Genomic DNA, 16,532 nt, shown 5'->3' with positions numbered 1-16,532 from the left:
CAGACATTTTGTCCAGGGTTGCCAACTCTGGGTAGGAAATTCCTGGAGATTTTGGGATGGAGATTTGGTAAGGTGGGGCTTGGGGAGGGGCAGGATCTCAGTGGGGCGTAATGTCCTAGACCCCACTCTTCAAAGCATCCGTTTTCTCCAGAGAAACTGATTTTTATAGTCTGGAGAGCGGTTGTAATTCCAAGAGATCTCCAGACCTCACCTGGAGGTTGGCAAGGCTGATTCCGCCTGACCAGGAAGATGAATGAGAGGTGATACTCACAGTCTCTCCCATTTCGCCTTTGTCTCCCTTGACGCCACTCTTCCCCCGGGGTCCCTGTGAAATACAAGGAACCATTTTGTTGTAGAGAGCCAGTTTGGTGTAGTGGTTAAGTGCGCGGACTCTTATCTGGAAGAACCGGGTTTGATTCCCCACACCTCCACTTGCAGCTGCTGAAATGGCCTTGGCTCAGCCATAGATCTCACAGAGCAGTCCTTGAAAGGGCAGCTTTTGGGAGAGCTGTCTCAGCCCCACTCACCTCACAGGGTGTCTGTTGTGGGGGAGGAAGGTAAAGGAGATTGTGAGCTGCTCTGAGATTTTGTGAGCCACTCTGAGGGAAACCTGGAAGCGACAGCAGGTAGCTCTAGGAATCAGTGGGAACACTGTGGTTTTGCCAAAGTTTCTGCCAGTTCCAAGAACCAGGACCGGATCTGTGTTTTTTTGAGGGGGGGCAAAATTAAAAAATGGCACCCACTTATGGGCCATTCTATCATGATCCCATAGAATACAATGGACTCCATACCCAATTTGGCATCCCCCCTCCGTCAGTGCCTGGGACAAGCACCCCCCTCTGCCCCCCCTAGATCTGGCCCTGCCAAGAACCCCCCCCTCTCTTCCGGGTTTCCCCATCAATCCGGCACCTGTGCCGCCCATATCCATGACCTAGGGTTGCCAAGTCCAATTCAAGAAATATCTGGGGACTTTGGGGGTGGAGCCAGGAGACATTGGGGGTGGAGCCAGGAACAAGGGTGTGACAAGCATAATTGAACTCCAAAGGGAGTTCTGGCCCTCACATTTAAAGGGACGGCACACCTTTTCAATGCCTTCCTTCCATAGGAAATAATGGATAGGGGCACCTTCTTTGGGGGCTCATAGAATTGGACCCACTGGTCCAATCTTTTTGAAACTTGGAGGGTATTTTGGGGAGAGGCACTAGATGCTATACTAAAAATTTGGTGCCTCTACTCTAAAAAACAGCCCCCCCCCCAGAGCCCCAGATACCTGCAGATCAATTCTCCATGATTTTCTATGGGAATAAACCTTCATAGAGAATAATAGAGTTCCCAGCAAACATTTCCCTCCCCTCCCCCCGCTTTCTGATGACCCTGAAGCGGGGGGAGGGTCTCCAAACCGGGAGATCCCCTGCCCCCACCTGGGGATTGGCAACCCTACCATGACCCCGAACCTTCCGCTAATTGCCAGGCCCAGCAAACTTCATGACAAACAGGGAATTTGAACCTGGGCCTCCCAGACTGCCATCTAGTTTCCAACTGCCATGCCATTGCGCCTCTTCCAGTGAGGTGGTAGGGGTTCGACGTCATTTCGAAAAGCTTTACAGTGTTCTTTTTCCGCTAGGGACAAATACTGGCCTCTCTCATTAACTCTGTGAGCCTCCCTGAGTCTACTTCAGCGCAGAGGGTGGGATATAAATAAAATAAAATCAATTAAATTAATAAATATGTGCACAAGCGTTGCCAGGCCCCCTCACCCATCCAGTGGGGGGATTTTGGGAGATGTTCCAGGGGTGGGCAAGGATGTTCTGAGGGGACACTCTGGAATTTTGGTGAAACTATAGGGTTTTTTGCCCTCAAGGCACACAGAGTTTGCCCATATACTAGAGCAGGGGTGGCCCACGGTTGCTCTCCAGATGTTTTTTGCCTACAACTCCCATCAGCTCCAGCCAGCATGGCCAATGGCTGGGGCTGATGGGAGTTGTAGGCAAAAGACATCTGAAGAGCTACCGTCGGCTACCCCTGTACTAGAGCATCCCCACATGTCATTGTAGTGACATCCCCATTTAGGGGAGGGGTTTCCCTGCAGGCCAGCTGGTCCACGCTGGAAAGAAACCCCCAAAACACTAATGTACACCCTGGGCCATCGTGAGAGTAGGACTGCTCAGCCTGAGTGAAAACTGAGTTGTGGAGGCAGTAGGGGTTTGACTGAGCCCCCTCCAGGCACAGCTCACAGGAGTCCTGTGCCTCTCCCTCAAACCCCCTCCCCCCCAGCCCTCAGAATGTACTCTATGGGATTTTGCCATTGACTACAATGGCCCACAGAGTATAATGGAGCTGAAACGATTCGGGAATACTGAATTTTTTCAGGGTTTTTTTCCCCTTTAGCTAATATGATATTCGGCTTTCCAAGCGAATACTGAATTTTTTCAGTGTTTTTTTTTTCCCCTTTACCTCATATGACATTTGGGTTTTGAAGGAAATACTGAATTTTTTGAGGTTTAGTCAACCCAAACCCAAATTTTAATGGGGTTTTTTTCCCCTCTGGACACCCCCTACATAGAACGTAGGCCCATCCAAGTAGAGATAACCACTGAATGCCAAAATGCTTAAAGGATAAAACTGGGAAGAAAGCAACCACTTACTCTAATACCAGGGTCTCCTGGCTCACCCTGAAAGAGAGACAAGGGAAAACATTAAAACATGCTGAGAGTCTTTGAGGCCATCCCTCTTCCTTCTCTTCTCTCTTTCCACAGACCTGTAACGATCTCTCAAAGATCTGGATGTATATACAGAACAGGGCTTTTTTTGTAGCAGGAACTCCTTTGCCTATTAGGCCACACACCTCTGATGTAGCCAATCTTCCAAAAGCTTACAGGGCTCTTCGTACAGGGACTACTGTAAGCTCCAGGACGATTGGCTATATCAGGGGGCATATCTAATATGCAAAGAAGTTCCTGCTAGAATTCCTTACAGGGCTCTTCATACAGGGCCTGCTGAGAGCTCCAGGAGGATTGGCTGCATCAGGGGTGTGTGGCCTAATATGCAAAGGAGGTCCTGCTAGAATTCCTTACAGGGCTCTTCGTACAGGGCCTACTGTAAGCTCCGGGAGGATTGGCTACATCAGGGAGTGTGGCCTAACATGCAAAGAAGGTCCTGCTACAAAAAAAGCCCTGATGCAGAACCTCATCCGGGGTAACCCAAAGCTTCAAGACTGTTCAAGGGAAGTTCTGTTATTTTATTTTCAGCAGTTAACATCCTGCAACTCTCTGTGAAATTAGTTTTCAAAGTAGTTTTCAATGACGACTGATGAATTCTGTGATTTCTAAAATTCCTATAATAAAACTCCTACAATTTCTAAATCATTTCTAAATTTTGAGGATTTCTAAAATTCCTATAATAAAACCTTTTTCCTGATCATACCAATAAAATCTCCGTGGAAATATTACTGTTAAAGCTTTGACACCAATCTTATATCAATTACACAGAATGGTATAAAATATGGCATATATATATATATATATATATATATAAGGTAGTCCCCTGTGCAAGCACCAGTCGTTTCCGACTCTGGGGTGATGTTGCTTTCACAACGTTTTCACAGCAGACTTTTTAATGGGGTGCTTTGCCATTGCCTTCTCCAGTCATCTACGCTTTCCCCCCAGCAAGCTGGGGACTCATTTGACCGACCTCGGAAGAATGGAAGGCTGAGTCAACCTGAGCCGGCTACCTGAACCCAGCTTCCGCCAGAATTGAACTCAGGTCGTGAGCAGAGGGCTCCGACGGCAGTACTACAGCTTTAACAGGACCCAAAATAGGGAACAACAGTAATTAAAATCAAAACAAATCTGCAAATAAATAAATAAATAAATAAAATCCCAATTTCAGAATAAAACGAGATAACAAATAAGCTTAGTAGTCTCTGGATTTTACTGACTGATTAAGTGATGCTTTTAGATGCTGTCAGCTTTAGTTTCTGTTGCACTGTAGTTATAGGGCGTTATCATATTGTACTTCTTTGGTGTGGTGGTGAAGTGTGTGGACTCTTATCTGGGAGAACCAGGTTTGATTCCCCCCTCCTCCACTTGCAGCTGCTGGAATGGCCTTGGGTCAGCCAGAGCTCTCTTATCTGGGAGAACCGGGTTTGATTCCCCACTCCTCAGCTTGCAGCTGCTGGAATGGCCTTGGGTCAGCCAGAGCTCTCTTATCTGGGAGAACCGGGTTTGATTCCCCACTCCTCCACTTGCAGCTGCTGGAATGGCCTTGGGTCAGCCAGAGCTCTCTTATCTCGGAGAACCGGGTTTGATTCCCCACTCCTCCACTTGCAGCTGCTGGAATGGCCTTGGGTCAGCCAGAGCTCTCTTATCTGGGAGAATCGGGTTTGATTCCCCACTCCTCCACTTGCAGCTGCTGGAATGGCCTTGGGTCAGCCAGAGCTCTCTCATCTGGGAGAATCGGGTTTGATTCCCCCCTCCTCCACTTGCAGCTGCTGGAATGGCCTTGGGTCAGCCAGAGCTCTCTTATCTGGGAGAATCGGGTTTGATTCCCTACTCCTCCACTTGAAGCTGCTGGAATGGCCTTGGGTCAGCCAGAGCTCTCTTATCTGGGAGAACCGGGTTTGATTCCCCACTCCTCCACTTGCAGCTGCTGGAACGGCCATGGGTCAGCCAGAGCTCTCTTATCTGGGAGAACCGGGTTTGATTCCCCGCTCCTCCATTTGCACCTGCTGGAATGGCCTTGGGTCAGTCAGAGCTCTCTTATCTGGGAGAACCGGGTTTGATTCCCCCCTCCTCCACTTGCACCTGCTGGAATGGCCTTGGGTCAGCCATAGCTCTCTTATCTGGGAGAACCGGGTTTGATTCCCCACTCCTCCACTTGCACCTGCTGGAATGGCCTTGGGTCAGCCGGAGCTCTGGCAGAGGTTGTCCTTGAAAGGGCAGCTTCTGTGAGAGCCCTCTCAGCCCCACCCACCTCACAGGGTGTCTGTGGTGGGAGGAGGAGATATAGGAGATTGTAGGCCGCTCTGAGTGTATGATTCAGAGCAAAGGGCGGGGTATAAATCTGCAGTCTTCTTCTACTTATGCAAAGGCATTCTGTAAGTTGGCCCAATAAATAAAAATTAAAATCCGTGAATTCACACCCCTGGGTTGCCAGGTCTGACTCCAGAAACATCTGGGGACTTTGGGGGTGGAGCCAGGAGCACAACTGAACTCCAAAGAGAGTTCTGAGAACCACATTTAATAATAATAATAATGTGCAAAAATTCAGAAAACGCATTTCCTGCTGCTGTAGAAAATGTCTGAAACTTCGTTTGAACTTTCGAGGCAAACGAGTCGATCGGCTAGAAAATTCTGAACGTCAAAAGTGTCAGGGTGCTCTTAGGATTCGCCTTAATGCCGGGTGTCCGAATGGCTGCCCCACCTTGAATTCACTTGGCCTGCGTGCAGCGGCATACTTACCTTGACTGACAGTCCAGGTGGTCCCTGCGGTCCAGGAAGTCCAGGTAACCCTGGTGGGCCCGGTACGCCGGGAACGCCCGGCTGCCCCTTCTGCCCCTGAAATGGTTTAATGCAAACGTTGGAGCCACAGAACTTCCACTGTGCTGAAAGGCCTTCTGGGACTGCCCATGTCCCCAAATAGGCTCCGACAGCACAACCAAAGTTATCACAGAATCATAGAATCATAGAGTTGGAAGGGACCTCCAGGGTCATCTAGTCCAACCCCCTGACCAATGCAGGAAATTCACAAACACTTCCGCCTAAATTCACAGGATCTTTATTGCTGTCAGATGGCCATCTAGTGTCTCTTTAAAAACCTCCAAGGAAGGAGAGCCCACCACCTCCCGAGGAATCATAGAATTGGAAGGGACCTCCAGGTCATCTAGTCCAACCCTCTGAACAATGCAGGAAACTCACAAACACTTCCGCCTAAATTCACAGGATCTTTATTGCTGTCAGATGGCCATCTAGTGTCTCTTTAAAACCTCCAAAGAAGGAGAGCCCACCACCTCCTGAGAAATCATAGAATCATAGAGTTGGAAGGGACCTCCAGGTCATCTAGTCCAACCCTCTGAACAATGCAGGAAACTCACAAACACTTCCGCCTAAATTCACAGGATCTTTATTGCTGTCAGATGGCCATCTAGTGTCTCTTTAAAACCTCCAAAGAAGGAGAGCCCACCACCTCCTGAGAAATCATAAATCATAGAGTTGGAAGGGACCTCCAGGTCATCTAGTCCAACCCTCTGAACAATGCAGGAAACTCACAAACACTTCCCCCTAAATTCACAGGATCTTTATTGCTGTCAGATGGCCATCTAGTGTCTCTTTAAAACCTCCAAAGAAGGAGAGCCCACCACCTCCTGAGAAATCATAGAATCATAGAGTTGGAAGGGACCTCCAGGTCATCTAGTCCAACCCTCTGAACAATGCAGGAAACTCACAAACCCCTCCCCCTAAATTCACAAGATCTTTATTGCTGTCAGATGGCCATCTAGCCTCTGTTGAAAAACCTCCAGGGAAGGAGAGCCCACCACCTCCTGAGGAACCCCCTGCACTAGGGTTGCCAAGTCCAATTCAAGAAATATCTGGGGACTTTGGGGGTGGAGCCAGGAGACTTTGGGGGTGAAGCCAGGAGACATTAGGGGTGGAGCCAAGATCAAGGCTGTGACAAGCATCATTGAACTCCAAAGGGAGTTCTGGCCATCACATTTAAAGGGGCGGCACACCTTTTCAATGCCTTCCTTCCATAGGAAATAATGAAGGATAGGGGCACCTTCTTTTGGGGCTCACAGATTTGGACTCCCTGGTCCAATCTTTTTGAAACTTGGGGGGTATTTTGGGGAGAGGCACCGGATGCTGTACTGAAAATTTGGTACCTCTACCCCCAAAAAACAGCCCCCCTAGAGCCCCAGATACCCGCAGGTCAATTCTCCATGATTTTCTACGGGAATAAATCTCCATAGGGAATAACAGAATTCCCAGCAGACATTTCCCTCCCCTCCCCCCGCTTTCTGACAACCCTGAAGTGGGGGGAGGGTCTCCAAACCAGGGGATCCCCTGCCTCCACCTGGGGATTGGCAACCCTACTTGGGCTTGTTATGCTGCAGTTCTGAGTGCCTCCTCCTCCCCTTAGCCTTGCTACCGAGTGTCTCTCTCTCTGTGCGAAGCAAGTCATAGAAGTGGGTTAGGCTGAGAGCATCTGTCCAAACCAAGTTCACCCAGCGCCTTTCCTTTTATACACTGGGTATTTTGAACCCAAGCCTCCCAAATAATAGTCTCACCACTATACATTGTCATCTCTCTTTTAATGCACTGCCTCATAGGGGTTCTAGTTTTTTAAAATTGAAATATGTAAATTATGGTTTTATATGTTTTAGTGGTTTAACTGTATTGACATGATGTTGTGAGCCGCCCCGAGTCCGCTTGCGGAGAGGGCGGGATATAGGGTTTGTAGAGTCTTTCGGGATCTAGGGCGGGATATAAGTTGAACGTAATAAATAATAAATAAATAAAGTTATTTTTCTGAGGAAGACTTTGGTTTTGCAGACAAACGCTCCAGTTGAGTTATGATGATTCCCCAGTGTAGTTTTAAGCAAGTTTGCGTTTAAAATAAAAAAAGTAGGTGTCACGGGAGTGGGTGGAGGTCTTTGTGATTTCCCCGCATTGTGCATGGAGTTGGGCTAGATGACCCCGGAGGCCCCTTCCAACTCTATCATTCTGTGCTATGTATTTGTGTTTGTGTCTTTTATAAACTTGATATCTCTGCTACCTGGGATTCCACTGTACGACACCCATGGCCCGGCCCGACAAGGTCTCATATATGGCCGAGGGCCTGCCTACCTTAGGGACCGCCTCTCTCCATATGTTCCCCAGAGAGCACTGCGATTTAGTTCACAAAATCTTCTGGAAATCCCTGGGCCAAAGGAGGCCAAATTAAAAACAATCAGGGAGCAGGCCTTCTCTATAAAGGCACCCCAATGGTGGAATCAGCTGCCGGAGGAGGTGCGGGCCCTACGGGATCTTAATCAGTTCCGTAGGGCTTGCAAAACCGCCCTCTTCCGACTAGCCTTTTAAGATGGAACCTAGTAATAACATCAAGCCATCTCGTACAAATTGAGACTGCAGCACCATTAAGTTATACTGTTTTTAGATTATTTATTCAATGTTTAACTTATGAATTGTATTGAATTGTATTATCTTGTTTTATTAATCGTATTATTTTGTTTTATCGTTATAACATGTGTAATGCTGTGGACCAAAATTATATATGGTTCCTCCTAATTTTAAGTTTGGGCAGGCTTGAGGCCTGCTCATAAATTTTTAAATGTTTTATTTTTCTGTGGCAAAGCCCTAGAACCTAAAGGTCAGGCCCATTAGAGAGGGCCTTGAGTTGGTGCACCTGCAGATTGGTTGCCCAGGGAACCGAAGGGAGACACCTGTGGCCGACACCCATATCTGGGTCTCATTAATGTTATCTGGGAGAGTTGAGTCCTGATTGGGTTTTTTGAATCTACCCACGGGGGCTCCTTAAGAATAAAAGATTACCTCTTTCTTTGCTCTGAGCCCTCTACGGGACGATTGGACTAGACTCTGGGACCCTGGACTTTACGTTGGGGCTCCCTGTTTGTGGCTTCAATGGACTTTGTTGCCTGATTTCTTTGGAACCATATGGTGTCTTTAGTTAAGTATACTTTGCAACGTTATTGTTTTGGGCTCACTGCTCTTAATGATAATTTTTAAGCCTATCTTTAAATAAACTTCTTTTTGTTTTAAAGAGAGCTTTCTTGTGCCTTGTGTGGGGGGTTGTAGCAACATGCCAAAAGCTTACTCGACCGCCCCGAAGGTCGCCTAATCTACCAAATAAGAAAAAATACCTTGTCTGGGGAACTCCCGGCCACATCTGCTGTGGTTGGGCTTTCCCTGGTCTTAGAGGATAAAACTCTGAGGTTGGGCTGGGATCTCAGAGTGTAAAAAGTAATCCAGCCTGGTGGCAGTTTACCCCAGGACCCGGCTTTGGGCCTGGATATTTGGATTTTTGTTTGAGCCACCATTCTAACGGCCCGCCTGGTCTCGGTCATAAGGGTCGGACTGTCACAACATGGTTTATACCATGTCTTGTAAGTCGCCCTGAGCCTGCCTCGGCGGGGAGGGTGGGGTATAAATAAAAATGAATTATTATTATTATTATTATTGTTATTATTATTATTATTATGTCAGACCTGGCCCTCATAAGAAATGACTTTGACACCCCTGCTTTAGCGTAAGGAAATGAATTGTGAGTTCAGTTAGGGAATATGAGAACAAACGTCCTTTGAATTTCCTTGTACTTACAGGTTGTCCATTTTGCCCAGGAACGACTTCCACGCCACCCAACACGTATCCTGGTTCCCCCTGCAAAACAGGAAACGGGGGCACATTGGATCCAGTTAGCATTACCATTCCCTTTGAGGTTCTGATCTCTTTCTCTCTCCCCCCCCCCCCACACACACTTTCTGATGACTCTGATTTTCAATTCTCACTTTTTGCTTGCCCAGTTTTAAGAAACAAAAACCTTGCTTTCTATATTCAGCTTTCTCAATCCCAGCCCTCCACATTTACCTTTTAGAAATCTGGTTCTGATAGTCAAGTTGCACCTTTAAGACCAACTTAGTTTTATTCGTATGAACATATGAAACTGCCTTATACTGAATCAGACCCTTGGTCCATCAAAGTCAGTCTTGTCTACTCAGACTGGCAGCGGCTCTCCAGGGTCTCAAGCTGGGGTTTTTCACACCTACTTGCGTGGTAGCTGAAGTTTTTCACACCTATTTATGTCAGATCTGGCCCTTTTTAGTGGGAGATGCCAGGGCTTGAACTTGGGACCTTCTGCTTACCAAGCAGAGGCTCCACCACTGAGCCACTGTCCCCACCTCCAGTATTGTCTACTCAGACTGGCAGCAGCTCTCCAGGGTCTCACGTTGAGGTTTTTCACACCCATTTGCTTGGACCCTTTTTAGTTGGAGATGCCGGGGATTGAACCTGGGACCTTCTGCTTACCAAGCAGATGCTCTACCACTGAGCCACCATCCCTCCCCTGACTGGCAGTGGCTCTCCAGGGTCTCAAGCAGAGGTTTTTCATGCCTACTTGCCTGGACCCTTTTTAGTTGGAGATGCCGGGATTGAACCTGGGACCTTCTGCTTACCAAGGTGCAGATGCGCTACCACTGAGCCACCGTCCCTCCCCTGGCAGTCTACTCTCCAGGGTCTCAGGCTGAGGTTTTTCACGCCTACTTGCCTGGACCCTTTTTAGTTGGAGATGCCGGGATTGAACCTGGGACGTTCTGCTTACCAAGGTGCAGATGCGCTACCACTGAGCCACCGTCCCTCCCCTGGCAGTCTACTCTCCAGGGTCTCAGGCTGAGGTTTTTCATGCCTACTTGCCTGGACCCTTTTCAGTTGGAGATGCAGGGATTGAACCCGGGACCTTCTGCTTACCAAGCAGATGCTCTGCCACTGAGCCACCGTCCCTCCATAGTATTTTCCACACTTTCATTGACATATTGATTTAACATGTAGGGCTTATTAGAAAAGCAGATATTTCTTGAATTGGACTTGGCAACCCTAAGCCCAAGAAAGACAGAGAGGAACAAAACACAGCCCATACCTTAAAAGAAATGTTTTTAGGTGCCAGTGGACTCAAAACTTTAGGTGCCAGTGTAATGGACTGATGACTCTGCCGCAAGGGGAGGGCTTCCAAACTGGGGAATCCCCTGCCCCCACCTGGGGATTCAGAACAGGAGAAAACCGTGATGCAAGAACGCAAGCAATAATATAATCCAAAAAAGTTATGATTAATTTTTAACAAAAATGTTAAATACTGTGATGTCAACGCACTACGCTCATATACTGTTTCCACTGGGTGAGGCAATCTAGAACATTCCATAACGTTATGCATCTAAGCGCACGTACAATATTTTATAGAACTTAATTCCATCAGCAAAGCGCTTCGTGCAAAAAAAAAAAGTGCAAAATTTTTCAAGTGCCAAAATTGATCCGTTAGTTCGTTTCCTGAAGACGCCACAAAATCCACCTCTGATGGAGCTTTCAGCTGGCTTGTAGCTTGTCGCGCCGTTTCCAATCTCTTTATCAAAGAGGGGTGTCCGATATCTTTTCAGAACTTTACATCATCAGAAGATACAGTAGCTCATAAGTAGGAATATACAGTAACTCATACAAGCACACAAATTTCTTCCAAGGTGCCTAGCGGAAACAGTGTAGGAGTGTAGTGCGTTGATATCGCAGTATTTAAAATTTTTGTAAAAAATTAATAATCATTTTTGGATCATATTATTGTTTTTGTTATTGCATCACGGGGTTTTTTTTCCCGTTTTCAACCTTTCCATGATTCTCCCTATTAGCATTGGATTTTGCACCTAGGGATTGGCAACACTAGTTGAATCTCCAAAACAAAACGCTGTGCTTTCCAGAAGACTTACGGTGTGTTACAGGCAGGCTTCTGAAATGTTGCTATTATATAGTGCAGTGTTTCCCATTTGCAGGGTCGCGACCCGGCACCGGCCCATGGAAGCCTCAATACCGGGTCACAAGAAAAGCCAAATCAAGCCCCGCCCGCAGCAAAGCATGAGCTCTGCTCTGCTCTCTTCCTTCCCCCGTCTCTCTGCTGTGCAGAGAAAAGCTAGCCTTGAAGACTGACACAGGCTGCAAAGCCTGAGCTCCGTTTGGCTTCCTTCCTTCCCCCATCTCTCTGTTGTGCAGAGTAAAGCTAGCCTTGAAGACTGACACAGGCTGCAAAGCCTGAGCTCCATTTGGCTTCCTTCCTTCCCCCATCTCTCTGTTGTGCAGAGAAAAGCTAGCCTTGAAGACTGACACAGGCTGCAAAATCTGAGCTCCGTTTTCTTTCCTTCCTTCCCCCATCTCTGTGACATAATTCCTGTCGCCTGGCTCCACTCCCAAAGTGTCCTGGCTCTACCCTCAAAGTTTAGTGGGCCACGAAGAAGTGTAAAAATAACCAGGCCACAGGGGGAAAAAAGTTTGGGAAACCCTGATATAGTGGGTTCGATGCATTGAAGAGATGAAGTAGTAGTGAACATCAGCTCTTTATTACGTACAAGCATTAGGGAGGTTGCACTTCAAGACTGAGGAACTACGTCAATGGGGCCAACTATATACAACTCAGGGCTTCCACGCAAGCATGCGATTGGACCATTCAAACGAGCAGGGGGCCTGTGATTGGTGCAGGGCAGCAGGGATTTGGATCCTGCTGCCCATTGTTCCCTAGTCCCCAAGCTCTGTCCATATGGCTCAATGAGCCAGGCAGGAAAACCCTATACAGTCTTCACTTTAGTCCGCATACATACCGTTGCTAACCCAGACACATAAGCGAACAAGGATGGAAAAGTCATTAACAGGTTTTAAAGTCCACAGGAAACTCACTCTGTCGCCTTTTGGTCCGCCAGGACCTGGGTAGCCAGGTGGACCCTAAAATGCAAAGCAAAGAACATATGAAGCTGCCTTATACTGAATCAGATCCTTGGTCCATCCAAGTCAGTCTTGTCTACTCAGACTGGCAGCAGCTCTCCAGGGTCTCAAGCTGAGGTTTTTCACACCTATTTGCCTGGACCCTTTTCAGTTGGAGATGCCGGGGATTGAATCTGGAACCTTCTGCTTCCCAAGCAGATGCTCTACCACTGAGCCACCGTCCCTCCCCTGACCGGCAGTCTACTCTCCAGGATCTCAAGCTGAGGTTTTTCACGCCTATTTGCCTGGACCCTTTTTAGTTGGAGATGCCAGGGATTGAACCTGGGACCTTCTGCTTCCCAAGCAGATGCTCTACCACTGAGCCACCGTCCCTCCCTAAGAAGGGAAACTTAGTTTGCTGCTGCTTTAAAATATTGAACAGTAAGAGCTGTCATGCAATAGAAAACTTAACCCAAGCATTTCAGGTTTTTAGCCTGATCTGAGCCACATATTTAGACGCATAACTTCTGAGATGAATACACAAAGCTGCATTATACCTGGCCAGAATCTTGATCTACCAAGCTTAGGCTTGTCTGGTCTGACTGGCAGCAGCTCTCCAGGATCTCAGGCAAAAGTATATCATGTTACCTAGCCCTACATCTGGAGACACAGGAGACTGAACCTGGGACCTTCAACAGAGGCTTCACAACTGAGCCCAAAGTTCCTCTGGTTCTGAGCAATATATACAGAACATGAAATAAAAGAGCCACGTGCTACCTTAAAGATTAATATACATACATCAACAGAATTCTTTGTAAACCAGAATATCAGAAGAGCCCTGCTGGATCAGACTAGTGGTCCATCTAGTCCAGCACACTGTCTCCAACGGTGGCCAACCAGTTCCTCTGGAGGGCCAACAACAGGGCAGAGAGGCCGAGGCCTTTATAAGAACATAAGAAGGGCCCTGCTAGATCAGACGGGTGAGGATCCATCTAGTCCAGCCTCCTGTCTCACACAACGGCCAGCCAGTTCCTCTGAAGGTCCAACAACAGGGCAGAGAGGCCAAGGCCTTCATAAGAACCTCGGAAGAGCCCTGCTGGATCAGACCAGGGAGGGTCCATCTAGTCCAGCCTCCTGTCTCACACAGTGGCCAACCAGATCCTCTAGACAGCCAACAACAGGGCAGAGAGAATGAGGCCCTTCCCTGATGCTGCATCCTGTGGAATTCACACAACACTACCCTTTGGCAAGACCCCTTTGGCTAGTTTTTATACAGTAACTTTAAAAAGCTAGTTAAATCCCAACTTCCCACCCCAACCTCCCTTGGCGCAAGACTAAACCGTAGGAGTCCCCATCAGGATTTCTGTCAGCCCCAGGCTACCTGCCAATACCTTTCCTGGTGCTAGGACTGCTAAGCCCCCAGTCCGGCGGGGGGGGGAGGTTCTCCCACCTGGGAGGTTCTCAATCCAACAGCCCATATTGGGCCAGCGAGGAGAACCTCCCCTGATGTTACCATCGCAATGATGTCACCCGCAAGTGATGTCATTGAGCCGGCAACCTCGCATGCCAGCCCATCTAGGCGTTTCCAGGAAAACTCTATGGTTTTCCCGGACGCTCTAGCAATTTGGGAGGGAAAACTCTATGGTACAATAGGAAACATGTCCCCCGCTGGAGGGGGGACTTGGCAACCCTACCTGGTGCCCACCAAACATTATTAAAAATGGGCAGGGTCAGATGGAGCTTTGATCTTTAGGGCTTCCATTGGCCACTGGATATTTGATCGGCTGTGCAGATGTGTAAAAGCAGGGCTCCCCCCCCCCTAGAAAAAGCCCAGAAAGAAGTCCTTTACATGTCAGGCCACACCCCCTGACACCAAGCCAGTTGGAACTGCATTCTTGTGCATTTCTGCTCACAAAAAGCTTTGGCAGCAGCTGCCACCATACAATAAGAATCTTAAGTGTGTGTGTGTGTGTGTATACACACACACATATATTGGCCACTGTGTGACACAGAGTGTTGGACTGGATGGGCCATTGGCCTGATCCAACATGGCTTCTCTTATGTTCTTCTGTTACACAGAGTGTTAGACTGGATGGGCCATTGGCCTGATCCAACATGGCTTCTCTTATGTTCTTCTGTGACACAGAGTGTTGGACTGGATGGGCCATTGGCCTGATCCAACAAGGCTTCTCTTATGTTCTTATGTGACGCAGAGTGTTGGACTGGATGGGCCATTGGCCTGATCCAACATGGCTTCTCTTATGTTCTTCTGTGACACAGAGTGTTGGACTGGATGGGCCATTGGCCTGATCCAACAAGGCTTCTCTTATGTTCTTCTGTGACACAGAGTGTTGGACTGGAGGGGTCATTGGCCTGATCCAACATGGCTTCTCTTCTGTTCTTATGTGACACAGAGTGTTGGGCTGGCTGGGTGGCCATGTTCGGCTCTGATCCAACATGGCTTCTCTTATGTTCTATGTGACACGGAGTGTTGGACTGGATGGGCCATTGGCCTGATCCAACATGGCTTCTCTTATGTGACACAAAGTGTTGGACTGGATGGGCCACTGGCCTGATCCAACATGGCATCTCTTATGCTCTTAGGTGACGCAGAGTGTTGGACTGGATGAGCCATTGGCCTGATCCAACATGGCTTCTCTTATGTTCTTATGTGACACAGAGTGTTGGACTGGATGGGCCATTGGCCTGATCCAACATGGCTTCTCTTCTGTTCTTATGTGATGCAGAGTGTTGGACTGGATGGGCCATTGGCCTGATCCAACAAGGCTTCTCTTATGTTCTTATGTGACGCAGAGTGTTGGACTGGATGGGCCATTGGCCTGATCCAACATGGCTTCTCTTATGTTCTTCTGTGACACAGAGTGTTGGACTGGATGGGCCATTGGCCTGATCCAACAAGGCTTCTCTTATGTTCTTCTGTGACACAGAGTGTTGGACTGGAGGGGTCATTGGCCTGATCCAACATGGCTTCTCTTCTGTTCTTATGTGACACAGAGTGTTGGGCTGGCTGGGTGGCCATGTTCGGCTCTGATCCAACATGGCTTCTCTTATGTTCTATGTGACACGGAGTGTTGGACTGGATGGGCCATTGGCCTGATCCAACATGGCTTCTCTTATGTGACACAAAGTGTTGGACTGGATGGGCCACTGGCCTGATCCAACATGGCATCTCTTATGCTCTTAGGTGACGCAGAGTGTTGGACTGGATGAGCCATTGGCCTGATCCAACATGGCTTCTCTTATGTTCTTATGTGACACAGAGTGTTGGACTGGATGGGCCATTGGCCTGATCCAACATGGCTTCTCTTCTGTTCTTATGTGATGCAGAGTGTTGGACTGGATGGGCCACTGGCCTGACCCAACATAGCTTCTCTTCTGTTCTTATGCAACACAGAGTGTTGGACTGGATGGGCCATTGGCCTGATCCAACATGGCTTCTGTTATGTTCTTATGTTCTTAAACAATACGTTCGGTTTAAAAGGCATTCTTTAAAGCCACCTGAAGTATTGGAGAGCGCCCACCAACCAATGTCAGAATCCCAAAGGCGTTCGCAGGTTCGAAAGCGACGGAGGCACAAAACTCAATGCGAAGAACTAGAGTAAAGTTTTTAACTGAGGAAAGCGAAGACGCTGCTTGGGGAAAGGAGGCTTTTTACTAACTTACAAGTTCACCTTGGATGCCAGGGAGACCCTGTCAAACAACGGAGAGAGATAACATTGAAATGAATAAATTGAAATAAAATCATATTTTTGACAAGCTAATTTTGTTCTCGATGCTTTAATTCCGTCTCCAGATAGTTACCATCAGTCCAGGAGAGCCAGGGGGCCCGGTTCGGCCCGGTCTACCGGGTAGTCCAGGAATCCCGTCTTTTCCAGGAAGACCCTGTAAAATGTCAGGGAATGAGAAGGATCTGATTGGATGGCATTTTAGGAAGGGGGGAGGGGAGGCTGTAAAATGTCCTGTAGGCTGGCCGGAACTTCAGAACAAAAGCAATAAATTGTATAGAAATAGGCAGGGCTTTTTGGGGGGGGGTAGGAAAAGCCCAACGGGAAC

The sequence above is a fragment of the Heteronotia binoei genome, chromosome 8 (genome assembly GCF_032191835.1).
Source record: "Heteronotia binoei isolate CCM8104 ecotype False Entrance Well chromosome 8, APGP_CSIRO_Hbin_v1, whole genome shotgun sequence".
Classification (NCBI taxonomy): domain Eukaryota; kingdom Metazoa; phylum Chordata; class Lepidosauria; order Squamata; family Gekkonidae; genus Heteronotia; species Heteronotia binoei.
Note: the sequence above shows the minus strand (reverse complement) of the source record.